This window comes from Phalacrocorax carbo, chromosome 11 (assembly GCF_963921805.1).
Source record: "Phalacrocorax carbo chromosome 11, bPhaCar2.1, whole genome shotgun sequence".
In the NCBI taxonomy this organism is placed as follows: Eukaryota; Metazoa; Chordata; class Aves; order Suliformes; family Phalacrocoracidae; genus Phalacrocorax; species Phalacrocorax carbo.
In genome coordinates this window covers 19,817,948-19,842,405 of record NC_087523.1, presented here as the reverse complement: position 1 = coordinate 19,842,405, position 24,458 = coordinate 19,817,948, and the positions used below count along the sequence as shown (strand labels likewise).

General features: G+C 47.7%; 1 protein-coding gene across 5 annotated transcripts in view; it reads left to right on the top strand.

Moving 5' to 3' along the window:
- The first annotated feature begins 14,736 nt into the window (after nucleotides 1-14,736).
- Nucleotides 14,737-24,458, top strand: part of LOC104049123 (synaptotagmin-like protein 1) — a 38,002-nt gene continuing 28,280 nt past the window's right edge. Inside the window, exon 1 of one of the 5 annotated variants that reach the window (XM_064463325.1) lies at nucleotides 14,737-14,788. The gene's annotated coding sequence lies outside the window, so the exon portion shown is untranslated. Of the gene's footprint in view, nucleotides 14,789-20,942; nucleotides 21,204-21,266; nucleotides 22,044-23,412; nucleotides 23,436-24,025; nucleotides 24,125-24,458 lie in introns of those variants that run through there. The other 4 variants (XM_064463324.1, XM_064463327.1, XM_064463328.1 and 1 more) reach the window with 4 other exon arrangements.

Here is a 24,458-nt window from a genome sequence, read left to right as displayed (position 1 = left end):
ATTCACTCTATAAATAGTAGTGTGTCATTAAAAAAATGAAGCCCAGAGACACACCCAGAGCAAGGCAGCGTCACCCAGCGTGATATTTAGGGGTTGCTTCTATTGGCCTGAAACCTAATTAAAAAAAATCCTGTAGAATTCCATATTTAACCTGACAAAGCTCAGCAGCACTTCAACCGCTTTGTCTTCCTGAAATACGCTAAATATGTGATTGTTCAAAGACACCAAACCCAGCATAAAGTGATTTACAAAGCTCTCTAGGTCAGTACCACATCCAGTTGCTGGGGATGAAGAGTGTAATTGAAGATTCAAACAAGTACAGTAAAAGAGCTGCTTTAAGCCTCTAAATCCATCATTAGGTTGACTTTCAACTGCACTTTACAGTTTTCTTGCTTATTGCACAGCCTCATTTGTTGTCCAGAAAATATTTATAAGCTTTTGCTGGAATGTTTGCTGCCTCAAAGGTAATTGATGAACTCACCCTTATTTTCAAACTCACAGAGAGTGAAAGTCTGTGAAGGTACCAATAATATAAACTCTTCTGAGAGAGCACTATGGCCTGTCACCTCAAAATAACTTCATCAGAAATATACCTAAGCCTCTGGATCCACTTCCCAGAAAAAGCACAGCTTGTTATCCAAAAGCACAATACCATTTCGTTATAAAGGTGCTGGACTGGTCTGTTTTATATTGTCCTTTTTCTCACTCCAAAAAGAAGTACTTTTTCCCTTTTAACCATTCAAAAGGCAGGGTCCCCTAGAGCAAACTCTTTGTCCAACAAGCTTTCCTTTTTGTGGGGGCTGAGAGGGAAAGCACTGAAATGAGATACGCCAGATTAGTGATTGCCAGGAATTAGAGGGCTGCGTGGCCAGGCACCAGCTCTTTGGGCTGGGTTTGGTGGGCTCGTACCTGGGCTTTCTGACTCCCTTCATATGGTTCTGTGCTAGCCAGTGTCTCGAAGTGGGTTTCCTGAGCATGGCAGAGCAGCATGTTACATTGCCAGATGTACAGATGTACAGCCTTCGCAGGTCCGTGTCCTGAGGATGGCATAAAAGCTGTTGGGTCAGTGTTGTGGGTGTATCCTGAGTGGCTCTGGCAGCCCTAAGCACGCCTCCCTTTCTGTCCTGCTTGCCAGTTAGCAGCTTTATCCTCAGAGACAGAACAGAATCATAGATCATAGAATCATTAAGGTTGGAAAAGACCTCTAGGATCATCAAGCCCAACCATCAACCCAACACCCCCAGGCCTCCTAAACCATGTCCCCAAGTGCCACATCTACACGTCTTTTAAATACCCCCAGGGATGGTGACACCCCCACCTCTCTGGGCAGCCCGTGCCAATGCCTGACCACTCTTGCAGTAAAGGAATTTTTCCTAATACCCAATCTAAACCTCCTCTGACACAACTTGAAGCCATTTCCTCTCATTCTATCACTAGTAATTTGGGAGAAGAGACCAACACCCCCCGCCCCCGCCTTCTCCAGGCTAAACCCCCCCAGCTCCCTCAGCCGCCCCCCAGCACACTTGTGCTCCAGACCCTGCCCCAGCCCCGCTGCCCTTCTCTGGACACGCTCCAGCCCCTCCAGGGCCTTCTTGTCCCGAGGGGCCCAAACCTGAGCCCAGCATTCGAGATGGGGCCTCACCAGTGCTGAGCACAGGGGCCCCATTCCTGCCCGGCTCCTGCTGGCCACACCAGTGCTGACACAAGCCCGGGTGATGGTGGCCTCCTTGGCCACCTGGGCACTGCTGGCTCGTGTTCAGGAGCTGTCAGCCAGCACCCCCAGGGCCTTCTCTGCTGGGCAGCTTTCCAGCCCCTCTGCCCCAGGCCTGTATAAAGATAAACTTTACCTTATTGTAAGTGATGTGTATTGCATTATGCTGAATTCCAGCTAGATCTCCCATGCTTCGCATGGTTGGAATAGCTCCTATTTTGACAACTGATCTGTCAAGACACATGCTGGCAATTCCGTAGGTGAGTCTATGCTGAAGTTGGTAGCCCAGGATGCAGCTAGGGGTGCTCATTGGTGCTTGAGGTTTTCAGTTTTTCTCTTAAACTTACTGAAATCCTGTGGAAATGTATAGAGAAAGCCATTCAATCATCCAGCATCACCTTTATCAGAGTGTGGATTGCAGTCTTCTGGCTCTGTCCTAGCTGGGGAGAGTCAGTCTGTCCTTGACATGCCCCTGGCAGTTTCAGGTGGCCATAAGCACTTTTCACTGCCTGTTAGGGACAGGTATGTTGTTGGGTGCAGACAGGCATCACCCAAAGCTGGCTGCGCTCTGCATCCTCACCAGCACGCTGACGAGTAACACCTGGGGAGCACTTCGACTATGTATAATTTTTGTTTTATACATGAGCACTAGTAAGCCCAGGTTTATCCGCTCTGCTCTCCCAGTCGGTGGCTGTGACCTGACCCTAGACTGCTCTGTAATTTGAAGGTACCCTGACTCCCTTCCTGCATCCTTCCCACCACAACCTTGTGCTTCCCGTTCCTCTGTTTCGCTGCTGCCCCCACTGGCTTTTCCAGCCCAGCCCCATGATTTCTCTCCTGCTCCTCAGAGCAGCTGTGGGCTGTGAAAGTCAGATGGAGGCTGGAGGACTCTGCGGGAGAGGAAGGGGACTGAACTCCTTCCCCAACACCATGTCCCATGGACCCATCCCAGTCATGTAACTCACCCCCCAACTCCAGGGCTGCCTTCATCACCGTAATTGTTTCACTGACACTGCGCACGATGGCTCATTTTGCTTATGGCAGGGGTTACTGTAACATTACACACAACTCTCCAGAGAAGGCTGCCTTCAGACTGTCACTTGCTGGCCTCAGCTGTCTGTGAAGGAACACTTGTCAAGAGCCCTTTGCAGAGATACAGTCTGAAAGTTTTCAGGAAAAATGAGATGCAACATACCCTTCCATCTTTCTTCTCTTCCCAACCAAGGAAAGGCAGCAGGCTGCAAACTTTCAGTGTGTCTTTGAATCCACTGTGAACAAGCAGATAGCTACGCCAGCCACAAACTCAAATCAAACCTGTCTTTTCATCAAAGGAAAACAGCAGCATTGGCAGACACAGAACTTCCCCTGTGCAGACAGCTGTTCCTCTTCAAAAGGGAGCAAAAGAAAAGGAAACCAGTGTGGAGCTGTAACTGAAAAGCAGTCATAAGAAAAGCTTGGAAATTGAAATAAACAAATAGAATTCCAGTAGGCTGGGGGCTTAATGAAGCAGAGAGAAAGGTTGTCTGAGGAAAGCTAAGAAAATGTCCCCATCCTAGGTGATAACTCTGGAGTCCAAGACAATTGTGTGTCCCTGTAAAAGCTTCAGAGGATAAATACTACTCAGCCACAGCAGTGCAGTCCCCTGCCAGACACCCTAGTAGGCACCTAAAAGATCTTTATCAGCCAAGCATTGTCCCAAGTGGGTGACTCACCCTGCCAGTCTGCCCACAATATTTCCGCTGCTGCGAGGAAAAAGAAGCAGCAACTGACTTTCTTCTCTTTTTCTTTTCTTTTCTTCTGAGAAGAACCTGAAAGAAGCGGGATGTGGGAGACCAAAGAACTTTTGCACCCACCGGCTGCTCCTGTCCTGCCGCAGAGGATGCTCCCGGGGTGCTGTGGGCACGGCACGGTGGCCTCCCGCCTGCCTGCACACCGGCTGTGGCCTCCACGCAGGTTGGCAGGGTGGAGAGGGCCGCTGGGGCACTCGTGCACCGATCCTGTCCAGGGCTCTGCAGGGAACATCCTGGCTGGCCCGGGATGCTGCTCACAGAAGAAGGATGGCAAATCTGGTGCAGAGGGTGGCCTTGAGCCAGCTGTTAATGCATGTTTTAAATATACCCCCTGTGGGGCTGGCAATGGTCTGGGCTGTTATTCTAATATTTTCCACATTTCTGGACTATTGCAGTTGGGGTAGCTTGGACATTTTAGATTGCTCAAAAATGTGGCAGGCAGTTAATTCAGTGGGATTTTGTTAAGAGGATGCAAAATTCTAGACCTCTGCTATCTGATCTGGCCTGTTTAACAGACACAAAAGACACAGGAAGTTTTTTTATCCTGTATCAGCTGTAGGAAGCTGATGCCTGCTGCAGCTGAAATGATTCATTTGTGTGCAACACATGGCAATAGAGCTCCGACACCTGTACCCACAGCGGTGTGTATTTAGTCATCCAAGTCACACGTGAAATCGGTGCGACTGTAGGCACCTTGATACATTTGTGCATCTGGCTCAGGCCTTTTGGGTTGATGGTAACACCCCCCCTGCCTTCTGTCCTGAGAAAAGCATAAAAAAGCAGAGAAGCAGCTGCTGGTGATGCTGCCTCAGACCTTCTGGGGATGCTGGTGTAGCATCCACATGACCCGGGACTGGGCTGCCTTGGGTTGTGCTGGACTAGGATGATGGGAATGCTGGAGGGAGTTTTGCTGCAGAAGCAGAGTGGTGGTTTTGCCGTGGTTGTGGTGGTAGTATAAATGATAAGGTTTGCCCCCACGTTTGGCAGGTGAGCTGTGCACCACGAGTGCCCTGGCTGATGCCTTCCTAACAAAAAGTGCCACCATCAAAGAATCCACTTATGTGCTGTGGCTCAGGCGTCAAAACCAAAGCGAGCTCTCCGCTGCATCATAAATCACAGTAAAATGGTTCTGTCTTTGTACAATTGCTGTTCCCTTGAATTTGCGTTGGCTGCATAACCTTTTCACTGCATATGATTAACTCTCGTTGTTATGCCTTTTTTTCCCCTCGTTCTTTTTCATGCAGTTTCAGAATTGAAGCTGGCAAAGCAAAAAAAAAAAAAAAAAAAGAAAAAAAAAGAAAAATTCACAGTGGGGATCTGGGGATTAAACTGTCTATCAACCTTACCAGAGGGAAAGGTCTTTTTCTAATCATCATTTGCATTTTCATAGGTTAACAATTTCTGAAACTGTTAAGTGATATTGTTCCTTGAGTTTGGCAGCACTTGTTGTACTTGTCTAAAATGAAAAATGCTTTCACCTTAAGAGTGTGTATAACTGTATAATTTATACGGTGCATGCTTGCATTAACAGGTATGCTAATGAAATTTTACGATTACCGTGTCAAACTAAAACCTGGCATAAAATTCATGCAATTGCGCTGAACTCTGTGGTTTCCACCTGCTTCTGCCATCTCTGAAATGGAGGGTTTAGGTGGATAGATGTTAAAACAATGCTAGAGTTTGGTGCTTTTCAAACTCACCAGTTCATGGTGTCAAATGAATACAAGGCAATCTCATCTGTTATTTTAAAAAATAGCTAGGTTTTAATTCTCACTGTTTCAAGGAAATGCTTGGACACAGCGACCTCAGCGCTGACCTCAGCTGCTCCTTGCTCCAAGTAGGGAGCAATTGCTAAAATCTCTTAGGAAGGAGACTAAAGCAGCCTCTGGTGTCTGAGCGTTGCTTTGCCTGCCCGAGTTTCACCTGGGCACTAATCCTTTCCATTTTACTTCACGTAACTGTCTCCCAGAGGGAACTGAAGTCTGGGAGAAGCTGTTCCGTGCCCAGGCTCTGCAGCTTGGCTGCCCTCTGGAGGAGCCGACATTCCATGAGACTGCGAGGCCTTTTTCCTTGGGAGGCGCAATAACTTGTATATGCCATTAATCATTAATTGATAGTTGTAAAGCTCGTTTTACCTCAGCTGCCCTTCTCCATGCGTGCGTGCTGGCTTCCTGCTGCTGCTCCGGCACCAGCTCCTCGAGGTAGGATGTGATGGGGTGTTTTTCTTGGGAGACTCCAGTTTCCTTGACGCTGGGCAGTGCTTTGGAAATGCTGCGGTATGTTAAGGAGAGCACACTAATGCGAGGTGAACCAAGAGCTTGCTTAGTGACTGGCTTTGATGAGACTTTTCCTTTTGATTCCCAGGAGCTTCCTACTGGGAGAAGGTTACTTGTTTAGTTGGTTTTAATCCTCAGGAAGAATGATACGATGCTTCCTATCTGGCTCTGAGTGTCTTAATTATTTTAATTACACTCAGTGTGACAGTGCAATGGTGTGATAGGATGAAGCTGTCGAGCAGAGGATCAGCTACCCTCAATAAAAATCAGTGTGGAAGTCAGGCAGAGATAAACCTAGGCACTTTTTTTGTCATGCCTTTGATTTGCTTGTGGCAGGCAACCGAAGTTGTTCATCAGCGGATCGGGACTCAGATCCTGTAGCCCGGCAGCTTTGTTACACACTGCATATTGGCAGTTCAGGTTCTTTGGAAGCGCTTGTTAGCCTTCGGTGATCAAGTAGACAGTGAGTTTGCGAACTGGAGGGGAGAAATGGAAAATGAAACTGTCAGCAGCCCATACATCATGGGAGCAGCTGGGAAAGCAATCACTCAGATGACTTCATCTGATAAACACATGAATCTTAATAGTGTGTAGGGTGTAATCTTTGGAGAACGACTGTCTAATCCAGTTGTACACAGCAATTTGATTCAAATGAGCAGTGGGGCAGCCTGGCCTGGCACAGTTACGTCTCTGTCATGCCTTCGCTCGCAGCAGCAGGGTTTTTGCAGCTATGCAAACATGTCCCGTTGGCGGAGAAACCACTGATCCATGGCCGGTAGCTGTGGCATACTGTACGCCAGCCCTTGCCCTGCCATCCAGTGCCCTCGGGCGAGGAGCACGCATGGTTCATGCTGCCTACAGCCAGGCTGTGTCCTGCACATTTGCTGTGCGCGGCCACGTCCTCGCTCCTGCGTCGCGACTGGGTTCCCCCGGGCCAGGCTGGTGGGTGCTGCAGCACCCTGGGCGCTGCGCGGTGCAGCCCGGCGAGGCCCCGCGCCCGCAGCCCCTGGGGTGCTGCACACCAGCCCCTCTCCGGCGCACACCTCGGCTCTCCAGGCTGGGCTCCTCCTCGCCTGTGTGGCTTCAGAGCACTCAACTTGCTGTAATTCCCAGACTCTCAGAAGAAAACAGAAAAAAGCCACGGGCTTGTACGGGTGTCCCCAAAGAATCAAATGGCTTTGTAAAATTATCAGAGGTGCAACGGGGCTCTTTTTGCTCTTTTCCTCCCCCAAACGCTGAGTATTGCTGCTGTGCCAGAGGTGATGTAAAACTCCTACTGGGTGGCCTTTTCTATAACGTTCAATAAGTAAAGTGGTATGTTCTTGGAGCCTGTGTGAAATGCTGAAAAGCTTCCAATTCTATAAGCAGACAGCCCCCAGAAAGAAATAAAGGCTTAAAACCCAGTTCAAGGACTTATCTGTCGGCACCACTGATGTGACTGGTATTGAATTAGTGTTAGCTTTTCATTCAGCCCCTTTTCATTCTGCAGGTTAATGTCATGTATCCAGCTGGGACTGTTCCATTCAGCATCCATCACGGTCACTGTCTTTGCATCGCTAGAAAAGGCTGGTTTCAGTTTGCTGTGATTTTGGGAGTCGGGTCACACCCCAGTTGACAACTGACCTGTAGCAGATGGATTAGAGTGGTTGTACATCGCTAACAGTAATTACGTGTCATTAATGTGCCTTCCTGGGACAGCAAGACCCTGACCTTGCAAACGATCATTTGCAGCCTTGATTTTAGTCCTGTGGCATCAGTGAGGCTGCTGCGGGGTTCAAGTCAGCCGCGTGCACATGGCTGTGGAAGCGGGGCTGAGGTCTGGGGGAGAGGAGGACACCACCGAGCACACATGCTGTCGACAGCTGGTTTTTAGCCTCTATGTTTCATCATGATAATATGTTGCATAGGGGAGACATTGACCTAAGGTGCACCAAAACTGTCAAAATTATCATGAACCATGTAATAATGAATGGTTTCCCCTAAATCCCTGCCTCTGGGCGTGGTGGTGGTGAAAAATGATATGAAAGACCTGTTTATATTTGCTCTCTCTTTAAAGAAAGGCTGTTTCTATCCTTTTGGTTGCATGGAAAAATCTTAAAATAGTTCAAATAGTTCCAAATATACCCTAAAAGACCAAAATCCAGAAAGCAAATCAATTACGTACATAATTTTTACTTTTTTAAAAGTATTTTAAAAAATATTTTCATTATTTGTATTACCCTGTTCATGGTGTTTGTCTATTTGGAGTGGCTCTACTGAGGCACACAGTTACCATGAATATGTCACCATATGGCTTTAGAAAGGATTAAAAACTATTAGCAACTTCTTGCAGTTTGGACTTTAAAGCCAACCAGGACAATGCCTCTTCCCCATTTTTCCACTTCAACATTGCAGTAACAAAAATAATAATATAATAATAATAGCAATAATAGTAATATAATGGACAATTAGTTGATAATTTCTAGGAAGGAATTTATTTGAATAATATAATCTCTCTTGCAGTCAAATGCTGTTCATAGGTGACTTGTACTTTTGCAAATTTTAGAACAGGAACTGAACAAAGGGATAAACATAAATGGTGTGGGAGTTCATCACAAGGGCTGGTTCTTTCTTGATGATTGAAAAAGACTTGTTTAATTGTGATTGAGTGCAAATCCACTTGACTTTTTTTATATGCCTTAAATACGTTATCCCTCATTGTAGCAGCTTAAATTGCACTTGCAAAGAACATGCAGCAAATTTTTCCTGTTTCCTTAGAAAATGCTTTTTTTTGTGATCTTGTTCCTGTAAGAAAAGTAATTTTGTGCAGTAGTCCCTTAAGGCAGATACAGCAAGAGCAATAGCTCCTCTAAGCCAATATCTGCATAAAGCATTTAGGCATTTTAAAAATATTTTAATAATATAACATTCTGGCAGAGTCCCGTTTTATTCCATGCATGTTAAGTAAACAGCCTATTTTGATACCCTTTTTTTGCAATACAAAAGCTTTGTGTGCATTAGTGGCTTAAAACCTCACTGCACCCTTTTGAGACGGGAACACACGCAGGTGAGTGTTTCAGCCTTGCTTGGCTTGGTGGAGGGAGCAAGGGAGGAAAGGAAGGGATACCTCTTCTGTTGTAAGGGGTCAGGAAAAAACGTTCTCCTGATCTTCTGTAATGAGAAATCATCTTCAAACTAATGTTCCTTTTTCCTTTTTAATGAATTATTCTTAAGAATTCTCTTTTTTGCTCTGACTGCTTATCAAGGCACTAAATACCAAATGCATTTTGTTCTTTAAAATTCTGGTTATAAGCAGTTTTGAAACCTGTTTGAGTATGGGTTCTTGCACTGATGCCTGGCAGTCCAGCGGGCCTTCTCTCAAGACAGACATGTACTTAGAGTACTTAAAATCTACTGGGAAAATGCAGGTTGTTAATTGAAAACGAGATGTCATGAAGGGTCTGATGCAAAGCCCACTACAATCCATTAAAATGGCCTAAGTGAGAGACTGGATGAAGGCGTGTATACTGGTAAAGAACCCATCTTGAAAGTATCGGCTTTCACAACACACAAAGTCTGTGCCCATTTCTGGTGAAGGTGGTCCTTAGGGCGTTGTATGAGTTCATACCGGGAATGATGCACAGACATAGCTGAAATTTAGAACTTTGCCTGCAGTATATTTATTCTGAAATAGGTTATGTCACATTTGCGTGTTATAGGGGGCAAAAAAGGAAATTCCAGAGCTGACCGTGTGCAGTGCTGGTTGTGACAAGGAGTTCCGTGGACCTGAAATGTTCGTGTGCCGAGTCTTGTGCTGGAGCAGAGCACAGTTTTATGTTGCTAAGCAGCAGTTCTGCTTAGCTTCCCTATTTTACATGACAGATGCATGAATAAACCCAGCCTCTGCTTCTCTCACAGGTAGGAGGGTGGGTCGGAAAGGCCCAGCTCTCAGCGATGCTGGTACCCTGCCCTGGCCGAGCTTTCCCACAGAGAAATGCAACAGGCTGTGCAGCGCTAGTGGTAAAACAGCAACAGAAGGTTGTGCCAATGGTGGTAGCTCTGTCCTTCACTTTTATTCACTGGAGTTTCTTCACTTGCAGGCTAATGTAACTGTAAATATTCTCATTAAGTGGAGGAACATCCACTCTTTTTGTATCTTGCAAACGGCTTCACCTCTGTGTTATCTTTCCTTGCGTGGTACCACACTGCAGTGTAGCGTTTACTTAGGACACCCTGTCAGAACCAAGGAGAAATCCAGTTTTAAAATGTGATTTGGACTGCAAGAGGGCAGCAAATTCACTAATATTGCAAAGAAACCTTTCTATGAAAGAAGATTTATTGTTTGCTTGTTTTCAAAGGCATGCCAGGATGTGTTCCCCACAGGAGAGACTGTATGATTTCCTCTTACAACATAGCACATTTTTAAAGCCAGTTAGCAGCAAACATATATTTCTGATGGCTTCCTGCTGCTGAGAAGGGAGTGTGCAGAGCATCCAGAGGGCAAGGATGGGACAGCATGTGGAAGGGACATCAGGCAGTGTCACTTAACCATCAGCAGCACATTTCTGCCTGAAAATGGTAAACCTTTGCGAATTGCCCTCTTTGAGAAATCCCCTTCTGCTCCATGTTGTCTTCTCCTGTAAGCTGTTTTACTGCATGTCTTGGAACCCAGAGAACAGATTTCTCAGGATGCTTTTTGCCTTAGGCACCATAAGTCTAGCCTAAATCCACAGTTCAGCACAGCAAACCTGGAGCGACAGTGGTGGTAAGAGCAGCTGCAGAGCGTTTCTTCTTCTGTGATGGTTTCACTCTGTTGTAGCGCTACCCTCAACCTGAACACGTACCGCCACAGATACATGTATTGCAGCCAGAGCAGGATGTATCAGTATACAATCAATGCTGTTTTATCTCATGCACGTGTAAACTCTCACCTGTTTCCTCTACTACCGCTGATCAATAACCAGTCTTGACATATGGTTGGAGGTCTCAGGCTTGTAGGTCTGTTTTCCAGAAGATTTTCCTTGTGTCTGCCAGGTTTTGCATGGTTACTTGGCTTTCTGGCCACTGGAATGAAAAGCCTTAAAACCTACTGGTGGTCTCCAAAAGTCTGGTTTGGGATCAGACTCTGCTTACCTCATTTTGAAGCAGGGCTCCCTGGCCATGTTGTCTCAGTTCCTTATGTAGTCGGTGAAAGAAGATGAGGCATCTCATGAAGGAGGTCCACGCTCTTCCTCACCTAATGTAGGATGGGGTGATTCATCTCTGTAGGTGCCTCTGTTCCTCTGTTTCTACAGGTAAACCTCACCCCTAGTAACCAGCTCTTCTCTCTACAGACTCTGGACCTTGCCCCAGCGACTGGGCACAGACCCAAGCCCCTCGTGTTGCTCGAGCCACGGGTGGCTGCGTGCGCTTTGCCATCCCACTGTCACTGGTAGCCGGGATGAATGTGGCCCTATGAAAATTGTTGGCTTTGCTGTAAGCGATTAGTAACATCTTTCCCATGACTTGGGCCACATGATTTGTAAGCCTCTCGGAAAGTTCTCTGAAACATGAGCCAATTCCTCCTTTAAAACTGTTTTTAAATAGTAATAATAAAAAATCTTACAATGCTAGCAGTGCTGAGCAAGACAGCATCAAAAATCTTTCATAGTTCTCACTGCCAACCAATACAGTTTATACCTTACAGTGGAAAGGACACAGACCCTCAGTTTTCAATTAAAACAGCTCAGCTTTTCATCAGTAAAAATTGAGGCTCACAGTGCCAAATAAAATTAGGCCAGGTTCTTAGCTGGTTTAGACTGGATGAGCTCCATGTAGTTTCAGCTGACCTGCCCTGAATTATACTTGCTGGATTTTGGCTGTTGCATGACTTTCCTTCTCTAACCAAGTAAGACATAGAGCAGGTTCGCAAGGCATGTGTCTAAAGAGACACATTGCTGTTCTGCACCTGTTCAGTCCTAGATTCACAGTTCCTGCAGATGCGAGTAGGATTCTACTCATACACAGATCTATCAGGGCTTTGTTCTCCATTGGAGTCTGCGTTTATGTTCATGGCTTGCTGGTAGAGGATTTGTACCAATGGACAGGGGATTTTTATCTGGTTCTTTATCCTGGCATGCTGTAAACTAAAATTTTAACACCCAGTAAACAAAACTGAGAGGCAGTTTGTTCTCAGTATATTTTTGTGGCAAGACAGTGGGAAGTAAATGGCATCTACAAGCACCCTGTTCTCTTTGTGCTCACAGTAATTTTAGCACTGCAGTGGGGGAGCACTGTAGTTGGGGAGGAAAGTTACAGAGACCCACTTGGGTAGCAAATATTTGAATGAAAGCCCCCAACAAAATAGTTGCTGGTGATTTTGATAGTTTCTGCTTCCACATTTAGGTTCTTCTAACACTGAGCCGAATCATGAAGAAACGCCAAGAGCATTAATCACACTGCTATATACTTTTCAGCTATCTTTTGGCAGCCTTTTGAAAGTCACAGCTAAAAATACTGAAAACACTCTAGGCTTAATGGGATTTGAGTTAGGGAAGAGGATAACTTTGGAAGAAAAAGACTGAGAACAACGAGCTGTGTTATGGCTCTGCTTACTGAGGTCCCGACGTAGGCGAGGTAACAGAAGGAACGTTCATCCAAGTTAAAGGTGCACCTGATCTAAAGAGGAGTCGTCCATTGTACTCTGCAAAGTTGTGTAGGTTTTGAAGGACTTTTCTCCCTTACTGGAATACGAATGAACAAACTTTGTCACTTCAACCACGGCACAAGGGGATGAAGACAGACCCCTGGCAGAGCAGTAATGCCTAAGGGTTACTGCAGAAGCACTGGTGTCTTGGGGCCCAAGGCCATTTTAAAACCTACTGAGGGCTTAAACAGCCCCAAGTCCCCTCTTCTCCCTGCTCTCCCCTCTGGGCTGGGTGCTCCAGGGCAGTGGGGAATCCTTGACCAGACCCACAGAGGCAGACACACTGGTCTGGCCCAAGGATGTCCAGTCTCCTTTCCCAGGCATGGGGGTTTACGCACTTGGGCAGTATCATCCCTAATACAAACCACCAGGGCTGCACATGGGCCATAAGCAAGGCGCCAACCGATCACAAGAGATGCTCAGTGACTTGTAAGGGCAGGCAGCAATCGGCATTTCCCAGACTCAGAACGCCTCCCAGTATTTTAAGCTTAATAGCCCAAACCTTAGACTTGAATCAGCAGTTCGTTTTAGGATACAGACCATAAAAGCTTAACTAAAGATCAGCAAGTAAATCCAATTTTTTCCCACCTCTGCCTACTATTTTAGTGTTTTATGTGGCTTCTGCCAGTTGTTCTCATGAAGACATTAAAAGACTGAAAGTTGAGAAAAACATAGGAGTATCTGGCTGCAGTAATAAAATGCATTTCTTCACTGATTTTACAGGCTGTTGTAAAGTTGTCCCCATGTGACTGTATGTACTCACTTCCAAGTCACATTTTTTCCCTATCACTGAACAGGACTGGCCAGAAGGAAAACGTTTACTAAGATGTTGTTCCTTCATCCACTTGATGCCGAGGGATTGACTCTCCAGCACCCAGAATTCAAACTCATAGCGGTGTTTGGACACTTTTCATCTCTATCACTTCTGAAGTTTACTGCATGCTGTAGGGCTGTTATTTTACACCCATAATTAGGCACAGGCTGCAATAGCCTGGGTATAAGGTGCCTGGATAAAAATGTGAAAGCACAGGCTCTAAATCCAAGCAATATTGTACCTACTAAATCCTCCTATCGAAATTCTTCCAGCAGTTGTAGAATCCAGTTTGCACTGATTAATTTGATGCTGAAACCCCAAAATGGATTCTGAGCATCCCAGCCAAGTTACAGTAATAACACCGTGCTCTTACTGATATCAGCAGGCTTTAGTGTTATTGCCATTGACGGGAGCCGAGATATAGAAAAATGAAGCAATTTCTATGGCACTACGTGAAGTTAACGGTAGGGTCAGGAGTAGGACTCCGGCTGTTTGCCTTCAAAGCCAATGCTCTGTTTTACAGCCTGAAGGCACCATTGAAAAGAGTGAGCCAGGGAGCTGAAGGCCATCAGCAGAGCTGTCCCTGTTTCCTCACTTCTCGGTTTACCCAAGCTGGAGGAAATGCACAGCTGCCACTAAACTTATCTCAGCTAACCGAGATCATTAGATTGATTCTGGTTTATTGCAGCTGGAAATCAGCATTTACAGTGGGAAGGCAAAAACTCCAATTCAAATATTCCCATTTCCTGAGCTCTTAATGTCCCTCTTTAAAAAAAAAACCAACCTTAATTCCATTGTATAGAGGCTCAGGCTTGCAGGGGCATTTGAGGGTTGCCCAGGAGCAGCATGTTGTTGGGCCTACCAACAAGTTTCGTCATCTCAGGGCTGGAACTTGTGAACGAGTTAGTCGTGCTGCTGGGGGCAAACTGGGCTTTGGGGCAAGGTGTTTCACTTTGCATCCTTCATTTCTCCATCTTTAAACGACGGACAGTACTGTAAGGGTTTGTATGTAGCAGGCAAACAGCAGAACCTGAGTGCATGTGTGGAGGCGTGACTAGTCTTGCTCCAGCCTTCTCAGTTGTAGAAGTTGGAAAGGGAGGGACCTGCCGCATCTGCTGCTGGTGAGGACAGCATGCACTGCAAAGAGCTGCGCGTTGCTCTCAATGCCCTTTCCTCGCCTGGGTGCTAAACCCTTTCAGGGTGCACTGTTTTTTCCTAACACGGCACTGGTGCGTTGCAGGCTACCGCGGCCCAAATTAGCAAGGTAGGGGCATTGCCCGGGTCTCCTGAAGCCTCTTGATTTCTCCTACGATCTGTTAGTTACTTGTGCCTTGTGTCTCTGTTCTTGGTGACTGTGCCTTGATGTGGAGGACAGAGGTCGGTCGGACCCTCCAGGCCGGGTTTTCCGCGGTGCCGCCGCCTGGGGCGGGCACGGCCCCGCCCCTCCCCGCCCCTCGCGGGCATAGCCCCGCCCCCCGCGGGCATAGCCCCGCCTCCCGCGGGCATAGCCCCGCCCCGCGCCGCCGAGGGCAGGTAAGGGCCGCCGGGGGCTCCGCTGGGGCCGGCCGCGGCGTTCGCGGGGGGCGGGAGCGCGGCCCCGGGGCCGCCCGCGGGTGTTCGGCGTGTCGCGGGCTCGGCCGCGGGACAGGGACCCGGGACAGGGGCCGGGGCAGGGACCCACCCCGCAGCACCTCCCGGCGGGGCGGCCCCGGGGTACCGGCGGCGCCGTCCGGCCCGCTCCCGCCATCTCCCGCCGCCCTCCCGCCGCGGCGGGGGTGGTGGCAAAGCCAGCAGCCGCAGGAGGCAGCCGTGCCCCAGGGTGCCCGCCGTGCCCCGGGCTGGTCCCGAGGCCCGCCGTCGGTGGGACCTGCCCGGCCTCCGGCTGGGCACGCGTGGTCCGGCAGCGCGGGGCACCCACAAAAAGGGCGGGAGCGTTAGCTTGCGCGGCTGAGGCGGGCGCCGCGCACGAGCGCCGGGCAGGGCACGTGGGGCTGGCCTCCGCGCCTCGACGCTTGTCGCGGCGAGCAGGGGCGCCGGCGGGGAGCCTCGCCGTGGGCGGCTCTGCCGTGCGCGGAAAGCAGCCCGTGCGGCGGCCGCCCGCTGTCAGCCGGGGCCGGTGGCGCCGCAGCCAGCCGGGCGCGTCCGTGCGTTTCGCTGCCCGTCGGGTTAGGGCTCGGGGCCGGTCGGGACTTCGGGCTGTTACCTCAATAAAAGCGTATTTTTATCTTGCGTGGGTGAGTTGTGTTATCGAGGCCTTTCGCAATTAGTCAGAGAGTGGTGTTGTGGCGTCTATTAAAAACAAGTTCGTGAGGCGGCTGCTGGTTTTCGGAGGAGATATCAGACCAAAGATGCAGTTACGTTGTAGAGAAAATCTGACGTGAAAAACTCTTGAAAAAAAGAGGAAAACCCGACAGAATAAGGGGTACTTCTGATGCCTTATTGCTTCCCCGCTTCGTGTTGTAAATTACTTGTCAAAATTACTTGTGAAATGACTTCCCTGTGACTTCTCCTCCTGTTTTGTCTGTATTTCCATAGCCTCCCCCTCCATCCTGGTTTTATTTACTTCCTTATTCATGCTTCATTGTTGTAAATAGTTGGCATGGAAACAAGAGCAGCATTTATTAATTTCTGCTCCCTTTGCAGCCAGCTCCCAGTGGGATTGATGCTCTTGTATAAGCTGTGGTAACCTGTGGCCACTGCTCTTTGGCTTATTATGTCTTTCTTGGATTTCTTTGAATAATCTTTAAATAAAATAGTTTGCGATGAAGCTCATCTTCCCCCCCAGTGACATTATAGACCATCCTGTGCCCCGGGTCTGTGCCCCCAGGGCAGACCACAGGGTATGGTCAGGACGGTGGAGATCTACTGCCCTACCACTGTGGGACTTGTGGTCAGGATCAGGCGGCTGCGAGGGCTGAACCATCTCCTTTATCCTCCCCTCCCCTCTCTCTCCCTGTTCCACCTTTGGCAGAATATCTGAGGAGCTCCGTGCGGGGATCCAAGTTTCTGCTCTCCTGCACAATTCTGTAACTGAAGCGCAAACTCTTTTTTTTTTTTTTTTTTTCTCCTGAACTCATAAATCGTGTCCCTTTAATGGGCCTCCATCACTGGGAATGAGGCAGCCCTTGCCGCAGAATGGCACAACGTGGCCGAAGTGTTCATTGTAGGGCAGGCTCGCTTTGATTGCCTATAAATCAATATTGTTATCTACGCTCCAGAGATGTAGGTGGGGGAGAAAGAACAATAATAAATGTTTGCAACAAAGTCAAAAGGAGTACACCGCTGTCCTGGGGCGTCAAGAGGCAGCAAAGCCTGAGAGAAATAAGCCTGTTAGTGACTCTCGAATCAAAATCAAGTGACCTTTTTGCAAGTTAAACGTAATGGTACAGTTCTCAGAGGGGAGAGAACAGGCGGGACCAGGACAGCAGGCCGGGGAAGCTCCCCCGCGGAGGATGGTGTATGCTGCCGGCAGCTGCTCTGGGCGTCTGCTTGGCTAAGCTTGCCTCACTTCAGCAGGTCCAGCCCAAGCCGTGGCCTTCTTGCAGACGTGCAGCTCACCAGGCTGAACGTAGCACTGCCAAGCAGAGCAGTCAGTAGCGTGGAGTATCACCGGGCAGACATCTTAACCCTCTGCAGTATAAAGTGCATTTTACACAACAGTTTCATCATACAGCTATGTCTGGGCAGAATTATAGTTGTCACTGCTCATAGAAAAGCTCAAAATCTCCAATACAAAAGCTCCAATTCAGCTTGAGCACCTGGAAATAAAACCACATTATTCAACAGTACAGGTGATCTTGTTATTCTTATCCGAAAAGTCCCTCTTCCTCACCTCCCTGCAAGATTTGCTAAGTACTCGTGGAGCTGCGCAGTTGGAAGAAACACCTTGTTTGCACAAGAAAATGGTACCAGATGATCATCGGAAACTGATTTTATTTTTAGTGGTTTAATTAAAACGGTGCAATCTGGGTTTGGATTTCTTACTTGAGTTTACCTAAACTTTATCTTAAGCTGAACTAAGTGGCAGTCCGTGTCCATTTGCAGATTTGTGCTCAATTAAGCACATCTCTTAATAGCCGTGCCTACAGTTAATTAACCTACTGTAACTTACTCCTGTAGAGAAAACCTAATAAGACAACTGTGCCTTTGCGATGAACTTAGTGTGGCATCTGATTTATTTAATTAAATAATTCCCTTGTGAGTTCGGACTGCCCATCTCTGGTAGTTTAGCCTCCTCGCATCTGTGGACGCTGTACATCACCCTTCACTGGGAAGACTTAAATACAGGATCTGTCACCTAACTCTGAGCACTGCAGGGGACAGGCAGTGGAAGCAAGTGGGTGTTTTTCTTATTGTAGGCAAGAAATGCTGCCAGAGATACCTCCTGTCCCACTCGAGTCATCCAGCTCCTAGAGCACACGCATGGCTCCCCTAAGTGAATTCATGACTATGTGTTTGCATTGGAAGGTTACATTATTCCTGGAAGAAACGTGCCCAGTTTATAAAAAAATATTCCCATATATGAATTTGTTTTCTCATGGAACGAGATCTGTGGCAGAAGGTGAAGTGGCGGCTTCAGTATGGGATTACTCTCCCTGGGGTTTCTGTTCACTCCATCTCAAAGTGACAAAGTAAACAGCTTTATTTAAAGTTGTGGCGTAGTGTATTTCTCTATTCGTCCCAGGCTCAGCACAGACCAATATGGGCCTCAGCGTGTGCTTGGAAATCAGAAGAGAAGAAGGTGGGGATCCCAAATCAGGTGTGGTCTTGAGCTTCATTTTTCTCCCCTTTCGTAATGTGGGGGCTGACCCCAGACTCTGGACGTAGTCCCTCTCTGTTTTGGCATCACAAACTAGAAATTGCAGATCAGGAGGTTATTTCTTAGAAGGTTGTTTCAAAACTTTCCCTTTCCCAGATGCTGGAGGGAGTTATACCTTCCAAATGTACCTCATTTTTAAGCAATAGTGAGATGCACCCCGTCGTTTTGCAGTTGCCTTCATTCCATTTTTGAGTTATTTCAGAATCATCCAGGCGTGGCTGAGGCTTAAAAATAATCGTTGACCAGAAGGAAGGATCCCTCAGCATGCAAAGTTTCCTAAACAAACAGCACTGGTTTCCCATGGGATTTAGCACCACGCTCTGCCACATGCCATCGAGCTCAGCAGGCAAAGGAGTACAAAGGAATTGGGCCCCACAGATTTTTGACTCCTGAGCTCCCACTGTGTTACAAAACCAGGTTTTTTTTGTTTGTTTGAGTTTTGTCCGACAAAATGGCTTCTGATTCCAAGGGCTCCTAACCCACTCTGGACAGCCGGGCAGGTGTTGCAAGCTCAGTATTACTGGGGCATAACCAGCAGGGACAGGAAAGCAATTTATGACTTGTCACCACTGGAGGCAAACGTGGAGAAATTACACTTGGAAGGAAGCAAAGTTGAGGTCAGCAAATATTTGTCAGGGTCAAAAATAAAGGCAGACGTTCTCACGGGTGGTTGCTTTTTCCTTCATCTTCCAGTCCTGCGGTTTCTTTCTTTGAACTCAGCTAAAACTTATCTTCCATCTCCCTTTTTCATGTGGAAAATATCCAGGTTCTGACAAATGGGGACAGGGAGATGATTAGTCTAAACACGTAACCTTCACCTCCAGTGGTCTAGCTTTAAGCTGCTATTTTCTCGTTGTAGCTACCATATATTTATTTTTTGTTGCCTTCTCAAGTATAACAGCTGAGGAGATGCTTTTAGGAGTAACCTTCATACACGTGGCGTCTAAAAAAACTGCTAGCAGGACAGCTGGGTTCTTTAAAGCTGATACAGGGTGACTTCTCTGCCTTGGCTGAGAGGGCAGCCTGGACACTAGGACATTTCTCTCATGGAAACGCCAGTGCAGCAGAAATGCAGCATGACTTGCCTGAGGAGCTCTAAACTGGCTCACAGATAAGCCGTGGGGACAAAGGCTAGTTACAAACTAATAAACAGTGAATTGCAAATACTTTTAAAACTCTGTTTTCTTGAGGATGTAAGTGCGGATTTAGCACAAACCTCAGCGCAAGCCTGTGCCCCCCACCCCAAAGCCAAGTGCATTTAGCGGTCGTGTGGGAGCGCTTCCCCCTCGCCTCCACCAAAACACCCTGCCCATGCTGGGGCTGGGCAGAGGCAGTGGGCTTGGCTGGGTGACAGACGTAGCGAGGCCTCTGAAACACTCGCATCCTCTCTTGCAGCTGGGACATGGCCATCCTTGTTCAATGGGATATTAGAGGATGCCTCGGTGTCCCAGGTGGCGGTGCTTGTTTATTTGTGTTCTGGCAATCTGCAGAATTACAACGAACTACATCCTGCAAGATCTACAGATAGTCCCCACCTTGCAATAAACAAAAGTCTCAAATATTTAAACTAAAGTGTTGAATTGTTGCTTTATTACCAGTAAAAGGCTACGTCGACCTTAAGGAGTCTTAGTCACACTTCTCTGATGGGTTGGTGGTTTTTTTTCTGGCAATGCTGGCTCTAGGAAATAATGGTTAGGACTGCAAAGCTCAGTCTTTTGTTTACCCTAGGTAGGATGATTCACTTAATTAGAAATGGTTAAAAGGAAGTAAATTGTATGTAATGCAAATTCCACCCATGCAGTTCCGTGCTAGAAGGAGATGGGTAGAGTTCAGTATAGATAATTACTCATGTGACAGTTACATTGCATTGGGTAGAAATTCATAAGGGAGAAAAATCCTTATGCATTGTTTTTTACAAAAGGAAACTGAAGCCTTAACAAAAACTTCTGTAACATTGTGGGTCTCACCTTCTTCGGAAGCAGTGGTATTTCTGAGGTTGAGTGAAAATAAGCAGAGTTTACCCGCTTCTAACGTGGTCAGTGGAGCATTTCCTCAACTATGCATTCCCCACATGCCCTGAATAGGGGAGTTCACTCAGTTTTTTGGCTTAGCATTGTGGTGTTGTTCTAAAACTTCTTCTACTGGCTGCTTTCAAGGGGCTGGGCTAGAGACCTTATTGCTCTGATAAATTCCTGCAATTCCTATGTCCCTAAAAGCATCTCAGGGCCGTTCTTGATCAATGGATATCCTTCACTAAAGCTGCCCAGGGGGAGGAGGAGGAGGAGGAGGAAAAAGATTTTAATGAAAGAGCTGAGGTTCTCCATCGTTCTGAACATTATTGGAAAGTGTAGTGTGAGACAATGACTGAAACTGAGAGAAACCACCCAAGGCTGGGCTCCCAATGACCTGAGCAGTGTTTTTATTCCGGGGTGCGCACTGGAGTGGAAAGCCATCGCTCGGGTCAGAGCTGCTGTCTTCCAGCCTGCCAAAGCTGCCCTCGGTGGTGGTTGTCGGTAGGCACCAGCTGCTCGTCGTTGTGTCTGAGGTGGGAATGGCACATCGTGTCATGTACAGCCCTGGCTGAATAAAGGAAAATCTGTGTAAAGCCTGTGATTAGTTAGGCTTGAGTAATTTTAGCATTTGGAGATGGGTGAGACTAAACCAGCCTGGCATTGACAGAATTTGGCCTTGACATTCCCTGTGTGTTCATAACAGATGTATTCATACATGGACTGCTCTGGGCGACTGCAACTGCCTGATTTGTTTGAAGTTGTTCTTTATCTTATCAGCTGTCTCTCATCTGAAGGCCATTTCTATATGACCTAGTTGCTTGGGAGTTTTTTGGGTAGGAAGAGTAGACCTCTATTCTCTCCTTTCACTGGGACAAGTCAGACAAAATAGCATTGCAGGCAGTGCAGCCGCAGCATTTTTAGTGGAATAGCTTTTCAGAAAACAGTTATATTAAATATATTCTCTGTTCTCCTAGCTCACAGCTGCTGTCAGTCTGTGAAGGACTAGAGAGTTCATAGCTACAAGTGGCAGATTGCAAATTGAGAGAAAATGGTGCACCTTGCTGTGGAGCTTCGCTGTGATGCTGTGGAGCTTCGCTTCACAATGGCTAACCAAAAGGCAGGTATTTTATGTATTTTTTTCATGACAGTGAGAGAAGAGATGTGAGCACAGAGAGGGAGAAAGAGGGTTAGTGGTGTGGCCGCGACCACAGGCAGAATGTAGCTGGCTGGGGATGTCTGCCCTTCAGCCCTGTGCCTTTTCAGCGGGACAGCCCTCGGCTGCCTCAGGAGCACCTGAGTCTCGGTGTGAAGGTTCCACTGACGGCACTCGCTGTTATCCAGCAATTTGATACTTGAAGAGCGATGTTTGTAGCCTTGTGCAATACCGGTTCTGTCTGTATTATTGTACCTGGAGGGCTTGTCCGTGTGTGAAAGGAAGCACTTAGATCTGTCGAGCTGCTGCAGGTCTCAGTGAGACTCACACATCTGGCTCCCTTCTGCCGCAGCCACCCCGTGGGCTCGTGGCTTCCCAGCCCAGCACTGCCGTTTCTCTCGGTGACTGTGGCTGGTGCCGGCTGCAACCGACAGCAAGCTGCTGCGCTGCGTAGGAACTGGGATTGCACTGCTCCCTTTCTGGCTGCGGCTGCAGCGCCAGACTCGGGGCAGGGAGACACAGTCCCATGGACAGGAGGTGTTATGCTGATTTTCAGCCCATCCCTCCCAGAGAGAAAGACCATCCTATAGTTTGCTTTTTATTTCATCTCTGCTGCTAAAGGAGGTCAATCAAATGTCATAACATGACGCCTATGAGCATTACAATGGGTGTCAGTGTTTTGCCTGTACAATAGCAATGGCAACGCCTCTGCGCAGGTACTGACAGCAGAAGAAATAAGTTGGGAGGAAGGGCGGGGCTGGATCCTCCAGCACGAGACAGGGAGAGATCATGGGCTCAGTACAGGTACGGCAGTTTTGGACTGTTAGCTACAGCGTATATTGGGAACCGCAGTATGACTGTGGGTGCCAGGACCCCATCCATCATTCTTAATACAATGCTACTCTTGGTTTTGACCTGCTCTACAAGAGCTGCCTTAAGCAATAAAGTTACTGGGAAGTGTCCACACATTGTAAAGCAAAAGGAGGTTATTTCCTTACATTGTGAAAGGATATGTGATAAAGAGGTATGGACAGAGGCAATCAGCCTTTCCAGCTTGCTGCTATTTTCATCTGGCTATGAATAGTCTGGTGAGGTCAGTATTATCTGTTCCGGGTTTTGCTGTTTTGGGTAGAGATGTTTTCATATCTTTTATTACATGGACCCCTGCACAGCTCCACGTCTCAAAGGGTGAGGTGGGTCTGGATGGTCGTACACTGACCTGGGTGATGAAATTGGGGTGTTAAATACTGTCATCATTCATGGGTCCTGACTACCAAATTGCTAGGTTGAAGTTCCTAAATTCATCCTCTTCCTCTGCATGCAAAGCAGTGTCTAACCAACAAATTCTGCTTGGCCTGTGGTGTATGTTATTAATCTGTGCACATCCCAGTGCTGAGGAAGATGTGCAGCATTGGGAAGGAAAGGTACATGCTGAGAAATCAGAACGGAGACTGGAGTGCCCTGCAGATGGTCTATAGATAATTCATGTCTGTAGGCAGATGACAGCAAGAGCGCTGAGCTGGTACTGTGCATCTGAGCAGTTTGTGCTCAGGTTAGTTATGAAGAGCATTAACATAGTTCTGTTTTGAGCTGGAGCTGAGTTAAACCTCCCAGAAATAAAACGAAAATGCAGCACAAAGAAGGCGGCAGCCCCTTCAGCGTCTGCCTTTCCAAAAGGGACTATGTTTCCTGCTTGCTAGGCTAAGCAAGCATTTAATTTTCACCTGATAAAACTATTTGAAGGAGTTACTTTAAAAAACCAAACACCACCCTTCTCCACTGTAATAAAAAGAAAAACTTGAAGAGAGAGGGTATATTAGTTCAGGCAAGAGATCTGTAACATAACTTCTTTCATAAATAACTCTTACTGCTGCAGAAACCCCGCATGGGATTAGTCAAGCTTTTTTTTTATTTGGGAAGCGCTCCAGAACAGCACCTTCTTGAGCCTTTCCTTGAGGGCGCAGGTGCATGCCCATGACCTGGGCGGCCAGCAGGCTCTGAGTGAGACGAGGCAGGACTGGTGGCACAGGTAATTCAGTTGGTTTTGATCACATGTGTGGGGACACGCTGCAAAGCCCCAGGGAACGAGGAAATGAGCATGGTCCAGGCTGCAGGCCGTGCGAACGCGCTTTCACTCGGTGTGCCCCGATGCAGGTGTGCTCCCCGCGAGAGGATGCTCTGCTCTGCAAACGAAAGGTTGGTGTTTATTTGCCCCTTCAGTTTTAGGGGTTGGATATTGGGTTGGTGCTAGGGGAATGCGTGTCATACCACCACTTGATGCTTTGCTGAAGGGAAAGGAGCAGTTTTGGACAGGTCACAAATTTCCATGTCTGGCTGGTGCAAATGGGAATCTCCCCGGATCTGTGCTCAGCACCTGGTCTTTTTCTGGCCATCAGCTCCAAAACATGTGGGACCGCTGCTCTCCCCGAGTGGCACTGCTCTTTGCTGGTACACAGCCCAAGCAGCTGACAAAGGGAAGGTTTATTCCTTTTACTAGTATCCCTCTTAGCTTTTCTGCAGGTGATCAGAGCTCTCCTGTCTCCAAGGGGCTGGCAGAGCCATTGGCTGTGCCCCATGAGAGGCAGGGATTGCCTCTCTAGCTCTTGGCTGCAGAGCTGCAGCTGGGCACAGCTTACGCCACCTCTCCTGGCACTGCAAAACCAGTCTTGCAGGTGAAGATACCAGGGGTTGCAGCTGTTGGGAAAAGCCTTTTCGCACCTAGATGCTGCTAAGCAGTTCTCTAATAAGCTAGATATGGGGCAGAGAAGGGTGTGAGGAATGATCGAAGCTCCCTGAGTAACACCTGGAATGAGCAAACAACAAACTTCCTTCCTCTGGAAGAGAAACTCATCCGTGACACGGGTCTGCAAAATGAGCAACACGGAGTAAGTGAATGCAGAGTAATCCTTACTGGGTTTTCTAATAAAACACTTGGGGATATCAAATGAAGCATGCAAGTGGCAGTTCAAAACAAAACAAGGGCAAATACTTTTTCATTTAAAGCGTAGTGAGTCTGTGGGACTGTGGGGTTTTGAGGATATTGCAAATGCTTAAAATTAATGTGAGTTTCAGGAAGTAATTAGAAGAATCTGTGAAATGCAGAGACGTTGCTCCTGCTTCGAGGAGTCCCTGCCCCGTACCTTGCAGGAGGCTGGAGCGCAGGATGGCTCACTGTACGCTCTCTACCCCTGTGCTGCTAGCCCTTGTTGAAGATAAACT